At 37.6% G+C, this 6,904-nt stretch overlaps 1 pseudogene; it reads left to right on the forward strand.

The window, feature by feature from the left end:
- The first annotated feature begins 232 nt into the window (after positions 1-232).
- LOC103222599 (pre-mRNA-splicing factor RBM22 pseudogene) lies at positions 233-1,909 on the forward strand (annotated as a pseudogene).
- Positions 1,910-6,904: the final 4,995 nt, after the last annotated feature.

The raw sequence follows: 6,904 nt of genomic DNA on the forward strand, positions 1-6,904 counted from the left end.
ATCTCCTCTTTCATCCGCTTCTCTCTACATTCACTTCTGTCTTGGAACTATTATTAACAGGGAAATTAATCTCATATTGCATAAAGTCACTTACGAAGAAATTGGACTTCAAGATCATCCATTTTACTATTCTTGAAGAAAAAATCATGAAATTTAGGGCTGGGCCTGATGGGATTTGTAGTGGTCCTCTCTACCACCTCGAAAGCTACCACTGCCTCCAGATGCTCTTAAGATGGTGACCTTTCTGCATTTCCACACCTACAGCAGGAAGAATTGGGAAGAAGCAGACTTCCCCGTTCTGTGCTAGACATGTCTTGCAGAAAACCCGGATATCCAAATAACCAAGGAAAAGTGTGGGAAGGAATGCAAAATCTGTGCCGAACCATTCAGTGTTTGGCTGGTGCCCTGGGGTTCACACGCATTTCAAGAAGACTGAAGGGTACCACAGCTGCAGCAAATTAACTAATTTCTGTCAGACCTGCCTCTTAGTGGCAGAGTATGGCCCACCCATCCAGGTTCATGATGCAGGACTATCCTTAAAAGATGACATGCCAAAGTTGGAGGTCAGCAAAAGTACTCCATTCAGAATATGGAAAGAGAGGTTTCCAACTCTGATGGAACACAGCCGGTTGGTCTGCTGGGGAAAGCCACATCTAGCAATGACATGCTGAACAAACTGGCCCAGACCATATCCTACCACCTAAGAAATAAGGCCCACATTTGCTCCTTCTGGATAAAAGGAGAGAGTGAGAGAAGAGAGGAGCGTCCATATAGACATGAGAGGCCTACACATCCAGATAATACCCTTGCTGATAAGAATATTAAAGACCAGTATTACAGAATCAGTGACCCTGGAGCTGGAGCATAGAAGCTTCTAAGGCAGGCTTTAAAAATGTGACATCTAGATCCACCAGAGGATAAGGCTATCACCTCACTATATGTTGATGGTCTGGAGGGTATTATTTCTGAGACCAAGCTAACAAATCATCTCTACCTATGTGGAGAGATCTCAATGATCACTGTGCAGAGACAGCAGTGTGCTTTTATTTTTATGTAATTATTTTTATTTTATTTTATTTCTTTTTTTTGAGACAGAGTTTCACTCTTTGTTGCCCAGGCTGGAGTACAGTGGCGTGATCTTGGCTCACTGCAACCTCTGCCTCCCAGGTTCAAGCGATTCTCCCACCTCAGCCTCTCAAGTAGCTGGGGTTACAGGCATATGCCACCATGCCCAGCTAATTTTGTATTTTTAGTAGAGGTGGGATTGCACCATGTTGGTCAGGCTGGTCTCGAACTCCTGACCTCAGGTGATCTGCCCGCCTCGGCCTCTCAAGGTGCTGGGATTATAGGCATGAGCCACCACGCCTGGCCAGCAGTGTGCTGCTTTTCCACAGGGCAGGCTGCAGAAGTGGCTGCTGATAAGTCAATTTAATAAATTGACTGTCAGTGGCTGCAGACTCAGTGTAAAATGGGGAAGATCCCAAGCAGCCAGAGGAAAAGAAAAAAAGGACAGAACCACAGACTCTGGGATCCAGCTAGAGCTCATTCCGGGTCTGCTAGGAACTCCTTCTCCTCCTGCAGCAGCAGAAGATGCATCTGCCAACTCCTTCCACCTACTCTCAAGTGGCCCTCCAGCTATGGTGAACATTGCTCCACCTCCACCCCCAGGATTCGGGCTACACATATTCCAACCAACTGGACCACCTGCTCATTTCAACAAGACTCCAGGATCAATCTACTGTCTCAGGACCACCCGAAGATGGGAGCTCACACCAGAAAACACAGCACTTCTGGCACGTTATCACCGCTCTGGACCTCTGTGAGAAAAAGGGGGCACTTAAAAATCTCAATCAATGAATCTCGGAATGAATATACTTTTTTATTTCTTTGTAGCTTCCATGGCATCTGAATGTGTTAAGATGTGTGCAGGTAAGAAATGAGAGTCATGCTTTTCTATGCATATTCAAAGCATCGGTGGACCTCAAATAAACTGCCATCAAAACATCTGGTTGCTATGATAGCCTGACTAATAAAACCTACTCCCTGTTCCCCCCACCTCTGTGGTCAACAAAGGGCTGGGTGAATTGAACGATCCAACAGAGTTCCCATCCCATGTACACGTTCATTTTGTCTCTTTTTAAGGGGGGTCGGGGAATTGATCTGCAGTAAAAAAGCTTTTAAACATTCATAATAATAATAAAATGAGAACCTAATTTTAAAATGGGCAAAGTATCTGAATAGATATATTTCAAAGAATACATACAAATGATAAAATATGTATCGCTAATAGTGCTCAACATTTTCAGTCACTAGGGAAATGCAAATCCAAATTACAATGAGATACCACTTCACATCCCCTAGGATGGCTATAATCAAAAAGACAAACAATAGCAAGTGCTGACCAGGACATGGAGAAATTGGAATTCTTGTACAATTGCTAGTGAGAATGTAAATTTGCAGCCAGTTCAGAAACAGTTTTGCAACGTCTCAAAATGTTAAACCTGAAGTTATCACATGACCTAACAATTCAATTTCTGTGTTTATATACCCAAGGGAACGGAAAACACACAGCCATACAAATGCTTGGACATGAGTGTTCAGAACAGCATTATTCTTAATAGCCAAACGTGTAAGCAAGTCAATTATTCATATTCATAAGTGGATGAACAAAATGTGATATATCCAGAAAATGTAATCCTATTCACCTATGAAAAGGAATGAAGTACTGATGCATGTGAAAATATGGATGAACCTTGAAAACACTATGCTAAGTCAAAGAAGCCAGTCACAACTTGTATGATTATATTTATATAAAATATCCAGAATAGGTAAATCAATTAAGGCAGAAATTAGATTAGTCATTGCCTGGGTCTGGGTAGAAGAGTAGGAGGGTAGGTTTGGGAATGATTGTTAATGAGCATTAAGTTTCTTTTGAAGTGGGTAAAATGTTCTAAAACTGATTTTTTAACTACTGGATTTTGACAGTTCTTTTCATATTCTAGATACAATTCCTATGTCAGATAGGTTGTTTGCAAATATTTTCACCCAGTAGCTTGTTTTTATTTATCTGCTTATCAGGGTCTATGTGGAGCAACAGTTTTTAATTTTAATGAGATTTACTTTATCAATTTATCAGTTTTTGCTTTTATGAATTATGCTTTTGGTGTCAAGTTTAAGAACTCTGACTAGCTTAGTCCTGAAGCATTTTCCTATATTTTTTTCTAAAACTATTATAATGTTATGTTTTGCATTGGGTATGTTATCCATTTTGAGTTAATTTTTATATAAGAAAGTGAGGTTTAGGTCAAAATTCCTTTTCTTTTTGCCTGCCTGTAATAGCTCCAGCATCATTTGTTAAAAAGACTATCCCCCATTGAATTGCTTTTGCACCTTTGTCGAAAATCTAAAATAACTTCAGCATATTGGTTAGGTCTGTTTCTGAGTTTTCTTTTCTCATCTATTGATCAATGTGTCTATGATAGGTGTTGATTTTACTGTAGCTATACATAAGCCTTTCCATCAGGTAGAGTTATATTTACCACTGTATTCTCTTTTTCCAAAATTATTTTAGCTATTCTAGCTCCAGTGCCTTTATATATAAATTTTAGACGAAGATTGTTGTGTTGTACCAAAAACCACCGGTTTGAACTTTAATAGGTATTTCATTCAACCTATAGATCAACTTTGGGACAATTGGTACCTTTACTATGTTAATTTGTCCACTCCATTAACTTTGTATGAGTTTCTATTTATTTAGATCTTTGATTTGTTTCATCGGCATTTTGTAATTTTTGGAATTCAGATTTTGTATATGTTCTATTAGATTTACATCAAATATTTTATTTTAGAGCAATTATAAATCATACTATATTTTAAATGTCCGAATGTTCATTGCTAGTTTACAGAAATGCTATTAATTTTTTTAGGATGAACTTCTATCCTTTGCTTTTGGTGAACTCATAAGTTCTAAGGTGTTTTGTAGATTCCTTGGGATTTCTTACATAGACAATCATGTCATCTGCAAATAACAGTTTTGTTTCTTCCTTCTCAATATGGATGCCTTTTTCTTTTCTTTTCTTTCTTTTTTTTTCCTTATTGTGCTGTCTACAACTTCCAATACTTAGAATGATGAGAGCAGACATTCTTCCATTCTACCTACCTAATTTTAAGGAAAAAACCATTCAGTCTTTTACCATTACATATGATGTTCACTGCAGGGTTTTTGTATAGGGCTTTTTTCCACTTAAAAATGTTTCCCTCTATTTCTAGTTTTCTGAGAGCTTTTATAATGAATGAGTGCTGGATTTTGTCAAATGCTTTTTCTGCATCAGTTGACATGATTACATGATTTATGATTTTTTTCTTTAGCCTGTTGATACGGTGGATTATATTAATTGACTTTTTAATGTTGAATCAGCTTTGCACATCTAGAATAAATCCCACTTGGTCTTTGTGTATAATTATTTTTATATATTTCTGGATTTGATTTGCTAATATTTACTTGAGAATCTAAATTCATGAGAGATACTCATCTGTAGCCATTTTCTTTTTTTCCTTTATTACTTTTTTAAAGCTATCTTTACCTGATTGTCTAATTTTAGTATCAGCAAAATGCTAGCCTCACAAAATGAATTCGGAAGTGTTTAGTCCGCTTCTATTTCTGGGAGAGAGTGTATAAAATTTATGTTAATGCCTCTTTAAATGTTTAGCAGAATTATCAAGTGGTGCCATCTGGGCCTGGAAATTCCTTTTTAGGTGCTTTTTAATTTTAAATTTAATCTTCAATGGTTGTAGGGTCATTCATGTTATCAATTTCACTTTGATTGTCTTGGTATGGTCATTTATACAATGATCATGATATATACATTTCAGTACAGTTTCTACTCAGTTTCCCTACAGAGGCCTTTTTACCTTTAGATCTAACACACAGTTGTTAGGGTTCCCTAGGTCCAGGAGTCCAGGTACAAAGAAAGCACTTACAGCCATTGTTTTCTGCTTCCGTGGCCCTCTGGTGAACTTTGCACTACTCACTTGTTCGAGTATGAGGTGTATAGGCATGACGGCCATAGTTTTCAAATCTCTGTACCAGTAGGTACAGTTGGCCTTTAGAGCCTTTTTTCTTTCAAATTTTCAGATGTCTCAGAAATCTTTTTATGCAACTTTAATGTGTTATAACTTCATAGAACATAGTAGACTGCAAAACAAGTAATGGGAGATATCTCAGGCAGCGCTTTTACATTGGTCTGTAAGGAGCTATTTTCCCTAAATTAAGGGAATCCTTAAAAAATTATAGCAGATCAGCATGAATATGTGCACCAGTGTTCTGACTGATACAAATAGTGCGTTTTCAAAGACTGTTTGAAATGAATTTGAAGGACATTTTATATCCACGCTCAACTGTAGGCATAAATCACATTTAAAAAATAAATATATTAAAATTTTGTTCTCTACTATGTCATTAATAATGCACTTTCAGCTGGTTTAGTCATCAAGTGCTAACCGCATTTTGTTCCACAAAAAATAGCAACTTTTTTCAACATGAACTATTTTTAATATAAATATCAAAGATTTTTAAAATATACTATTGTAGACCAAGAAATAAGAATGCAGTTCACTAACCCTCTTGTATCTAATACGTAAGAATGTCCAAAATGGTGACTCTGCCACAAAAAAGACTCCAAATATTTGCCTGTGGAAAATATTATTTCAGAGACTGAGAATCATAGTAACACGCCAATTTCCAACAGGTTCATGGGCGTTCCCTACTCTGCATACGTATTAGGCCATCCCCACAGTACACTGTTTGACCACCTGCAGTGTCTCCTGCTCTGGTTCTTTATCTTGCCACAGAGTGTAAGGAATCGGATCTATAAAGAGAGAATTGCAAAAAAAAGATATTGCATGTAATATCTTTGTGAGTTGAAAATGATTAAGACAGCATAAAGTATTCCCTCTTTAAGAGATGTTTACATTTTAAGACAGAGCAGTGTCCATTTGGTATAACCAAAAAATAAAGGAATATACTTTTGACATTTTAAACATCAGATAAGTAGGTCACTGTTACAGCAAAGGGACCCTCCAGTGGGTTTGAAATGATATGTATGACTTCCCCCACACAAGGCCAGCCCTAACCCTTCACCACTATGAATGGACTAATCGTTTTTGCACCAACGATCCTGGGAAATATATTACCTTACTAAAATCAAAACACCGAACTACATAGAGTTTAATCCACCATGATAGTGAAGAATCATCATTAGCATTTAGGCAAACAACTAGTTTTTGCTTACTGTTAGAATGGTTTAAAACTGCTTATGGTAAGGATAGTTCAATTTTATCCGTTTTGTTGGTAAGTTGCAAAGAGCTAAGAAAATTGTTTTGTTCCACTCCTCAGGCTGTGTCCTCTGCCCATGGTTTGAAGTAAGACTTCCTCCTCTGGCATTGTTGGAAATTATATTCAGAATAGGGGACAAACTACTCACGCTCTCTTTCTATGTCAGGGGTTTACCATCTGAAAAAGCAGCATTGAAATGATTTAATGGGCCCTCATTTTTCCCAACAGTCAGCCCTCTACAAAGTCAGGATTCATTCCTTCCTTGGGGGTTCGCATGGCTTTTGGCCGTGGATCTGGCTCCTAGGAACTTGTCCAACATGATTCATGGTGTTTAGTTATGCAGCTCTCATAATTGGGTGATTCTTTTCTCCAGATGCACATGTAACTCCTATTAGTGTCACTGAGGCTAAAGCTCATATTTCAAGGGAATCTGAAACTTGACAAGGGTGAAAGGACTTTTTAGTTTTTCCTGCTTTGATTTAGGCCTTGTCTGGTGATTTTGATACCTCTGATGGTTTTTCTTTTCTTCCAATTTGTTAATATGTTACAGAAAATTAACTGTCTGGAAAA

Source organism: Chlorocebus sabaeus, chromosome 18 (genome assembly GCF_047675955.1).
Source record: "Chlorocebus sabaeus isolate Y175 chromosome 18, mChlSab1.0.hap1, whole genome shotgun sequence".
Lineage (NCBI taxonomy): Eukaryota > Metazoa > Chordata > Mammalia > Primates > Cercopithecidae > Chlorocebus > Chlorocebus sabaeus.